Raw genomic sequence first — 10457 nt, 5'->3', positions numbered from 1 at the left:
ACACACACACACACATACACGCACACACACACGCACACACGCACGCACACACACACGCACACACACACACACACGCACACACACACACACACACACACACACACGCACACACGCACACACACACACACACACACACGCACACACACACGCACACACGCACGCACACACGCACGCACACACACACACACACACACGCACACACGCACACACACACACACACACGCACACACGCACGCACACACGCACACACGCACACACACACACGCACACACACACACACACACACGCACACACACACACACACACACACACACACACGCACACACACACACGCACACACACGCACACACACACACACGCACACACACGCACACACACACACGCACACACACGCACACACACACACACGCACACACACACACACGCACACACACGCACACACACACACACGCACACACACACACACACACACACACACACACACGCACACACACGCACACACACACGCACACACACACACACACACGCACACACACACACTCAGTTAGAGAATCATTTATAGGTGGAAGTTTAATCATGTTTTTCTTGGGGTTGCAAAAAGAGCAGTTTGTCGCAGAACTGCTGGTGTCAAGATGACAAGAGAGCATCCGGCAGTGACAGGAAGTACCGGCCATGAAGATAGAAGACAACGTTCTTTTAAACCGTGTTAAAAGTCATTGTGGTTTTGATCTGACGTGTGTATATATTCTGTCTGTGACGTATGAAGGGGCGTCGTTAATTCAAACCCTGATGCTATAAAAGTCTGTGTATGCTTTGATTAAGTCAAAGATCAATTGCTGTCTGTGGTGATCTTCCCACGCGTGTATTCATTAAAATCAATTGTTTGACCAAGATCTTCTGGACCTGGTTGTTTGTACTCTCCTTCCTCAATTATGTGAACCTTAACAGTGCCCAGCACAAGTCCATCACAGCGTCCTGTGGCGGCACACATGGAGAACGTCGGTGCAACAAGGGAAGAAGAACAGAATAAAGTTACAGACGTATTTTTATCTCCAGAGCCAGGAACGATTCTAAACCAGGACACACGTGAACACTGGTGATCACGGCTCATCCGATCTTAATTTCACACTCAGGAAGCACAGACATCAGTGACGACTTTACTAATGCTGTCAGAGTAACAGTCAGTCTGCATGCACACCAAACAACAAAGGGCGTTCATCAAACTCATGACCTGACCGAGGTCGTTTCAGATTTCCAGCACACTGATGGGAAACTCTGGAAATCCCGGGAAGGGACTGGATTTATCCCAGACAACACCAGCATCACTTGAACTATCTGCGTAACAGGAAGCGATAGTTACACGGTGGGTGAGTGGGAGCTGGAGCATCTACTAAGCAGACGGTTGGTGGTTCGATTCCTGGCTGCTCCAGGCCGTTCTCTGATGCATCCATCAGAGTGTGGGTAAAGTCAGTGTCCGGTCCCTGCTGTGACGCTCTCAGTCACCGCACAGACGTCTTTATAAATGCTGCTTCCTGTCGGCTAAAATAAAAGCTTCAGGTTTTTGTGTCATCAGAAATTTTGTTGTTTTCTTCAAATTTTGTGATATAATCCTGAGGTCACTACATACAGACGCTCGACACTTCCTGTGCGGCGGCGTCCTGCTGCATGTGCGTCCTGCTCGTCCTTCAGTAACGATGATTAGCATGATTATTAGTTTTTGCATCTCTGTGTGTGGAACAGAGTAAATGAAGAACTGAAGCGACGTCTCAGCACGACTCAGTTTAAAAAGCGCTTCAAAAGCACGTTTTTTGCAAAGTCCAGCGAGAAGGCGGAGCTCTGATCTGTTCTCACCACTGTTTTCACAACAGTGATGTTTATATATGTGTGGGTGCACAAGTATGTTCATATATATATACATCTATAAATATGTATATTTTTGGATTTGTTCCTGGGTTATAAAAATAATAATAATTAAACAAATTGTAATGAAGCACAAACAGGAAGAGAGAGTGTAGACGATGAGGGGCGGGGTTAAATAAGCTTATTCTTCTTCCTGTAAGTTACTCATAATTATGATTGTTGTGTTTTCCTTGTTTTTTCTCTGTTGTCGTTCTGCTGCTCTAACATGTTCAGAATAAAGATTCAGTATAAACCAGTGATATCTGATCACGCTCTGCTGTCACAGAGTCTGTAGGTTGATTTTCACGAGCCGTCTCATTTCCACTCCTCTGTTCCCTTACGCTGTACACCCGACCCCCATCCACACCCACCCACCCATAGAGAGCCGGGGTCGGACAAAGAAGCTCTGCTCTCAGAATACCAAATATCTCCTGCACATCTGCCGCCCACACAATCATCTCTCCTCTGTATGCATTAAATCCAGAGTCGTCCCCTCAGTCACTTCCAGCTCCATGAAGAAGCGTCTGAGGATTGTCGGAGGTTTCTTTGAATGGCCCTGCCGAGCGGTCTCACTCCTTCTGAGCTGTGTTTAGATGTGAGAGAAAGAACTGGACTCGCATTGAGGCTGATTCTTTCTATCGCAGCTGGACTGTGTGCACTAACAGTCTGATGTAAAGGAAACAATTTTCCCCCCAGCAGGTTTTTCCTCTCATTTTCTCTTTGTTAGTGAAGGTGAGCGGGAGGAAAACGCCCACACGCCGATGAACCGCTGCTGCTGTCAGAGCTCACAGTTTGCTTTCATATTCTTCTTTCTCTGTGAAGAAGGCAAACATCAGTGCTCAGACACTGTGGAACAGAGGACCTCCTGCTGAGGCCCGGCACTCGTCAAAGACAGAATAAAAACTGCTCGAGTCCCATTTAAATGTCCCATTTAAGACGTGGAATCACCATGACGACAAAGAAGAAGATGATGATGAAAGGATGAGCTGGCTCAGATGCAGAACCCAAGCTCTCAAGCTTCGGTAACAGCACTTTGATGCTGCCATGTTGGTTTTTGTCTCCAGAAGTGACCTTATATGGACAAGAGGGCGGGGCATGGAGTCATCAGCTAATGTTAGCCAGCTTGTGTGGCAAACTAAGGAACTTGAACTTCTTTAAGTTTCATGAAGATCTTTAACATCTCATCACAAAAGAAGCTTTTTGTTGCTTTCTTTCAAAGCTGCTGAGTCATCATCCAGATAAAATCCTTGTTTGAGATCCATGTGTTAGCACAGCAGCCATATGATTGGTCAGACAGTTGCCTTAACAGTGGTCTGAACGTAGGTCAGCTTTTAGAAAAGCTTAGAGCAGCTGATTGAGCTCCAGCACCACCAAACCAGTCTCCTGTGAGACGACACACGTGCCTCAAATTTGTGGAAACTCTGAGCTCATCACAGATTTTTGTAATGAAGGAGGGAGAGATGACTGAAGCACTGCTGGTGTGTGATCCTCGTCCCCTGCAGACAAAGCGAGCTCTGGCTGCTAAAGGATGGTGAGAGACTGCAGAAACCGTCCCTGTGAGTGGAAAGGTGACGGGATGGGTGGGACCAGGTTTGCGTGCTTTGCAGTCAGCGGTGCTGTGTCAGACTGAAGAGGATGGACATGATTACTACAGCTCATCACGTCTTCCTTCTAATCACTTTCAGCTCTGTTTCCTGCCAGCTAAATGAGATTATTTCACGGAGCGGCCACTTGTCCTCTCTCAGGCTCTGGCTCACCGTGAGGGACGTGTTAATCCGAGCGGTGCAGGCTTCATCTTCCTGCACGCGGCACAGACGAGACGCTGTCTCTTTAGCCTTTAGGCTTATTGAACATAGTTCATCTTCATTTGTATACAGTGCACCTCCATCTTTCTGGCGCTGTAAGATAAGATAAGACTTTATTGATCCCACAACGGGGAAATTTTTGCGTCACCTCAGCTCAGGTACAGATATCAGAAGGAAATACAAAAATGCAATAAGTACAATCAGTGAAAAAAAGTAAGATAATACACTACATACAACAGTAGCACACACAGTATGTGGTTATGGATATGGTTGGAAATATGGACATAAACTATATAGCTTGATATACCTATTGTACCACTACTATTCCTGTTTATGCACATGTACACACACATGTACACACACATGTACACACACACATGTACACACACACATGTACACACACACACATGTACACACACATGTACACACACACATGTACACACACACATGTACACAGACATGTACACACACATGTACACACACATGTACACACACACACATGTACACACACATGTACACACACACATGTACACACACATGTACACACACATGTACACACACACACATGTACACACACATGTACACACACACATGTACACACACACACATGTACACACACATGTACACAGACATGTACACACACATGTACACACACATGTACACACACACATGTACACACACACACATGTACACACACATGTACACACACACATGTACACAAACATGTACACACACACATGTACACAGACATGTACACAAACATGTACACACACATGTACACACACACATGTACACAGACATGTACACACACACACATGTACACAGACATGTACACACACATGTACACACACATGTACACAGACATGTACACACACATGTACACACACACACATGTACACAGACATGTACACAGACATGTACACACACATGTACACACACACACATGTACACAGACATGTACACACACATGTACACACACACATGTACACACACATGTACACACACACATGTACACACACACACATGTACACAGACATGTACACAGACATGTACACACACATGTACACACACACATGTACACACACACACATGTACACACACATGTACACACACACATGTACACACACATGTACACACATGTACACACACATGTACACACACATGTACACACACACATGTACACACACACACATGTACACACACATGTACACACACATGTACACACACACATGTACACACACATGTACACACACACACATGTACACACACACATGTACACACACACATGTACACACACACACATGTACACAGACACACATGTACACACACATGTACACACACACATGTACACACACACACATGTACACACACACACATGTACACACACACACATGTACACACACATGTACACACACACATGTACACACACACACATGTACACACACATGTACACACACACATGTACACACACATGTACACACACACACATGTACACACACATGTACACACACACATGTACACACACACACATGTACACACACACATGTACACACACATGTACACACACATGTACACACACACACATGTACACACACATGTACACACACACATGTACACACACACACATGTACACACACATGTACACACACACATGTACACACACATGTACACACACACACATGTACACACACACACATGTACACACACATGTACACACACATGTACACACACACATGTACACACACACACATGTACACACACATGTACACACACATGTACACACACACATGTACACACACATGTACACACACACACATGTACACACACACATGTACACACACACACATGTACACACACATGTACACACACACATGTACACACACACACATGTACACACACATGTACACAGACATGTACACACACATGTACACACACATGTACACACACACATGTACACACACACACATGTACACACACATGTACACACACACATGTACACAAACATGTACACACACACATGTACACAGACATGTACACAAACATGTACACACACATGTACACACACACATGTACACAGACATGTACACACACACACATGTACACAGACATGTACACACACATGTACACACACATGTACACAGACATGTACACACACATGTACACACACACACATGTACACAGACATGTACACAGACATGTACACACACATGTACACACACACACATGTACACAGACATGTACACACACATGTACACACACACATGTACACACACATGTACACACACACATGTACACACACATGTACACACACACACATGTACACACACACACATGTACACACACATGTACACACACATGTACACACACACATGTACACACACACACATGTACACACACATGTACACACACATGTACACACACACATGTACACACACATGTACACACACACACATGTACACACACACATGTACACACACATGTACACACACACATGTACACACACATGTACACACACACACATGTACACACACACATGTACACACACATGTACACACACATGTACACACACACATGTACACACACATGTACACACACACACATGTACACACACATGTACACACACATGTACACACACACACATGTACACACATAAATATACATATGTATAGATATACATACATATATACCTACACCTACGACTGCACGGCCACTAACAGCTCCAACATCATTGTGAAGTTTGCAGACGACACTACAGTGGTGGGTCTTATCACCAACGGTGATGAGACGGCTTACAGGGAGGAGGTCAGCGCCCTGACCCACTGGTGTCAAGACAACCATCCCACCCTCAACGTCGCAAAGACAAAGGAGTTGATAGTGGACTTCTGGAGGTGCAGAGAAGTACACACCCCCATCACCATCAACGGCGCTGCTGTGGAGAGAGTGAGCAGCTTCCGGTTCCTTGGCGTACATCTGGCTGAGGATCTTACGTGGTCAGTACACACAAACAAAACAGTGAAGAAGGCGCAGCAGCGCCTCTTCTTTCTCAGGAGACTGAAAAGATTCGGCATGAGCCCCCGCATCCTCAGGACCTTCTATCACTGTGCCATTGAGAGCATCCTCACTGGATGCATCACCACCTGGTATGGCAACAGCACCGCCTACAACTGCAAAGCTCTCCAGCGAGTAGTGCGGTGCTCTGAACGGATAATTGGAGGTGAGCTTCCCTCCCTCCAAGACATCTACAGGAAGCGCTGCCTGAGGAAAGCGGGGAGGATCATCAAGGACTCCAGTCACCCCAGCCATAAACTGTTCAGACTGCTTCCATCAGGAAGGAGGTTCTGCAGCATCCGGTCCCGTACCAGCAGACTGAGAGACAGCTTCTTCCACCAGGCCATCAGACTGCTGAACACTTCATAGACACCTCAGCTTCACTACTGGAACTTCAACATTATGCACTCCCTACTGTACAGTAACGCCACTGTTTTGCACATGTCTCAACTCTGTATATTTTTATATATTTTATTTATTGTTTACTCTATTTAATTTGTAAAATATGTGTACACACACACACACACACACACGTTATCGGGGCCTGGAGCCTGGGGCTCGTTCGGGCCACTTCGGAGGTGGGGTGCCCCCGGCCTCTCGGCCTGGGGCTCGGTCACTCAGGCACAGCTGGCTGCCGGCGGAGCTCACGGGCGCGTCACTGCAACTCCCCCTGGCTTCTGCTCCGCGGCTGCTGAGTGAGCCCTCATCTGGGACTCTCCTCAGCTCTTACTGGGACAGTGGCGCGGCTGCCCCTCTGTTGGTCTTCCATGGTCTCTTGTGTTCTGGGGGCCTCTGGATGTCTGGAGTTTTGATCTCCTCCATACCTGCTTCATGCCCTGGTGGACGGGGCTGTGGCTCCCCACACTCCCTAGCAGATCGTTACATGGAGAAACCTTTGGAATACAAGCATGCTGATCCACACAGGTATGCACACAGGTGTACACACGGGTATTCACAGACGCGGACTACAGCTTTCTTGGCTGCTGCCTCAAAGCACATTGTGCGCTGTCTATCTTGCGTGCTGCACAACATCGTTTATTATTTAGTATCTACTGATATCTACTGCTAGCTAGTTTATTGTGATGGTGCCGTTTTTTTTATTATGTTGCTCTTTGTTGTTTGCTTTCTCTTCTGTTTTTTTCTCCATACAGGTGACCCAGGTGTTTTGTTTTTTGTTTTTTTGTTTTTTCTTTCTTCCCCCCCTTCTCACCGTCTCTTCTCCCCTTTGGTTTTCTTTCTCTCCCTCTCTTTCTTTCATTCTTTCTCCCTGTCCTATCCCCCTGTCATGTCTGTCCCGTTTGTAGCAACTGAAAATAAAATAAATTCATAATTATAATAAAGGTCAATCAAATGGACCAATATGGCAAGGCCATGATGATCCACTTGGTAAAATAAATCCGCTTGGCATCCATCTACCAAGATGGATGCCAAGATGGCGCCGCGTATGGATGCCCTGGTGCTTCAGTGCGTTACTTTTGTTTTGTTTTTGTGCATTTCTTCTGTGTCTGGGCACTCCTCTGGATACTCTTACACCAGAGAAGAGCTCCTTAACTGCAGGACTACAACGCCTGTGGATTTATTTCCAATATTTGTCGCATCTGCGGCAGATTTACTGCTGACTCTGACCAGGAAAGCGAGACGCCGAAAGAGAGGGAAGCGGGCCGGCGTACTCGTGCGTTTGAGGAGACGCGGACTGAGAACGGCTCTTCCTGGGATCTTCCTTTCTAATGTACGCTCACTCGGCAATAAGATAGACAAACTGGCCCTGATGAGAAGCATGAACAGAGACTTTGCCTCCTCCTGTGTCTTATGTTTTACGGAGTCGTGGCTCAGTGAGGACATCCCGGACTGCGCGCTCAAGCTGGAGGGCTTTCATCTGCTGCGCGCGGACCGGCAGGCCTCTCTCTCTGGTAAAACCAAAGGTGGAGGTGTCTGCTTCTACATCAATAGTGGCTGGTGCACAGATGTAACAGTGATTGCTCAGCACTGCTCTTCCTCTCTGGAATACCTTTTTATTCACTGCAAACCGTTTTATTCTCCGCGGGAGTTTGCTTCATTCATCCTGGCCGCTGTTTACATCCCGCCAGACGCGGATGCGCAGGCAGCTCAGTGCGCACTCGCAGAGCAGATTCTCCACATGGAGCGGACATTCCCGGCCTCTCTCATCATTGCTCTTGGGGACTTTAACAAAGCCAATCTGAGCCATGAGCTTCCAAAATATAAGCAGTATATTAAATGCCCGACCAGAGAGGAGAGGACATTAGACCACTGTTACAGCACGATCAGCGGGGCCTATCGCGCGGTGCCCCGCGCTTCACTCGGACTTTCTGACCACGTCATGATCCACCTAATCCCCGCGTACAGACAGAGGCTGAAGCTCTCCAAACCTGTCGTGAGGACTAAAAAACTGTGGAGCAACGAGGCTGTGGAGGAGCTTCGCACGTGTTTGGAGACCACAGACTGGGACACAATGAAGGCTGCTTCTAACAGCTTGGACGAGTTTACGGACACTGTCACCTCCTATATCCACTTCTGTGAGGACAGCATTGTGCCATCACGCACCAGGGTGAGTTATAACAATGACAAACCCTGGTTTACTCCTAAACTCAAAAAGCTGTGGCTGGAAAAGAGAAAGGCGTTCAGAAGCGGAGACAGGGACTGCTACAGAGAGGCCAAGTACAGGTTCACTAAAGAAGTGGACGTTGCTAAACATCAGCACTCTGAGAAGATGCAGCAGCAGATCTCAGAGAATGACTCGGCCTCTGTGTGGAAAGGTTTTAGGAATATTACAAACTACAAGCCTAAAACCCCCCACTCCACTGATGACTTGCTCTTAGCCAACACCCTCAACGACTTCTACTGCCGTTTTGACGAGCCATCAGGCAGCCTTCACACCTCCAACGGCCCCAACAATAGAGGCACTTTGGACACTCATTCCCCCACCTCTCCCCCCTCCATAGAGCCACCACCACCTTCAAACCGTTCACCTGCAACACCCGCCCCCTCACCCCACACAAAAGAGGATTTCACACCACCTCCTCCCACCACAACTCTTCATATTCATGAAGCAGATGTGAGGAAGCAGTTTAAGAACCTGAATGCTCGGAAAGCTCCCGGCCCAGACGGCGTGTCTCCTGCCACCCTCAGACACTGTGCAAACGAGCTGGCCCCAGTGTTTTCTGGCATTTTCAACTCCTCACTGCAGGCATGTCATGTGCCTGCCTGCTTCAAGTCCTCCACCATAATCCCTGTCCCCAAGAAACCTAGGATCACTGGACTAAATGACTACAGACCCGTGGCTCTGACATCTGTGGTCATGAAGTCATTTGAGCGCCTGGTTCTCTCCTATCTCAAGACCCTCACGGCCCCCCTCCTGGACCCCCTGCAGTTTGCATATAGAGCCAACAGGTCTGTAGACGACGCCATCAACATGGCCCTACACTTCATCCTGCAGCATCTGGACTCCCCAGGAACCTACGCCAGGATCCTGTTTGTGGACTTCAGCTCTGCCTTCAACACCATCCTTCCAGACCATCTCCGAGACAAGCTTTCCCAGATGAATGTGCCTGATCCCATCTGCCGGTGGATCACTGACTTCCTGACGGACAGGAAGCAGCATGTGAGGCTGGGAAAGAATGTCTCGGACTCCCGGACCATCAGCACCGGCTCCCCTCAGGGCTGTGTTCTTTCTCCTCTGCTCTTCTC

Source organism: Mchenga conophoros, linkage group LG20, assembly GCF_057382185.1.
Source record: "Mchenga conophoros isolate Kocher_MC1m ecotype Shallow Benthic linkage group LG20, M_conophoros_male_GT1.1, whole genome shotgun sequence".
Taxonomy (NCBI): Eukaryota; Metazoa; Chordata; class Actinopteri; order Cichliformes; family Cichlidae; genus Mchenga; species Mchenga conophoros.
This window is presented reverse-complemented; position numbering follows the sequence as displayed.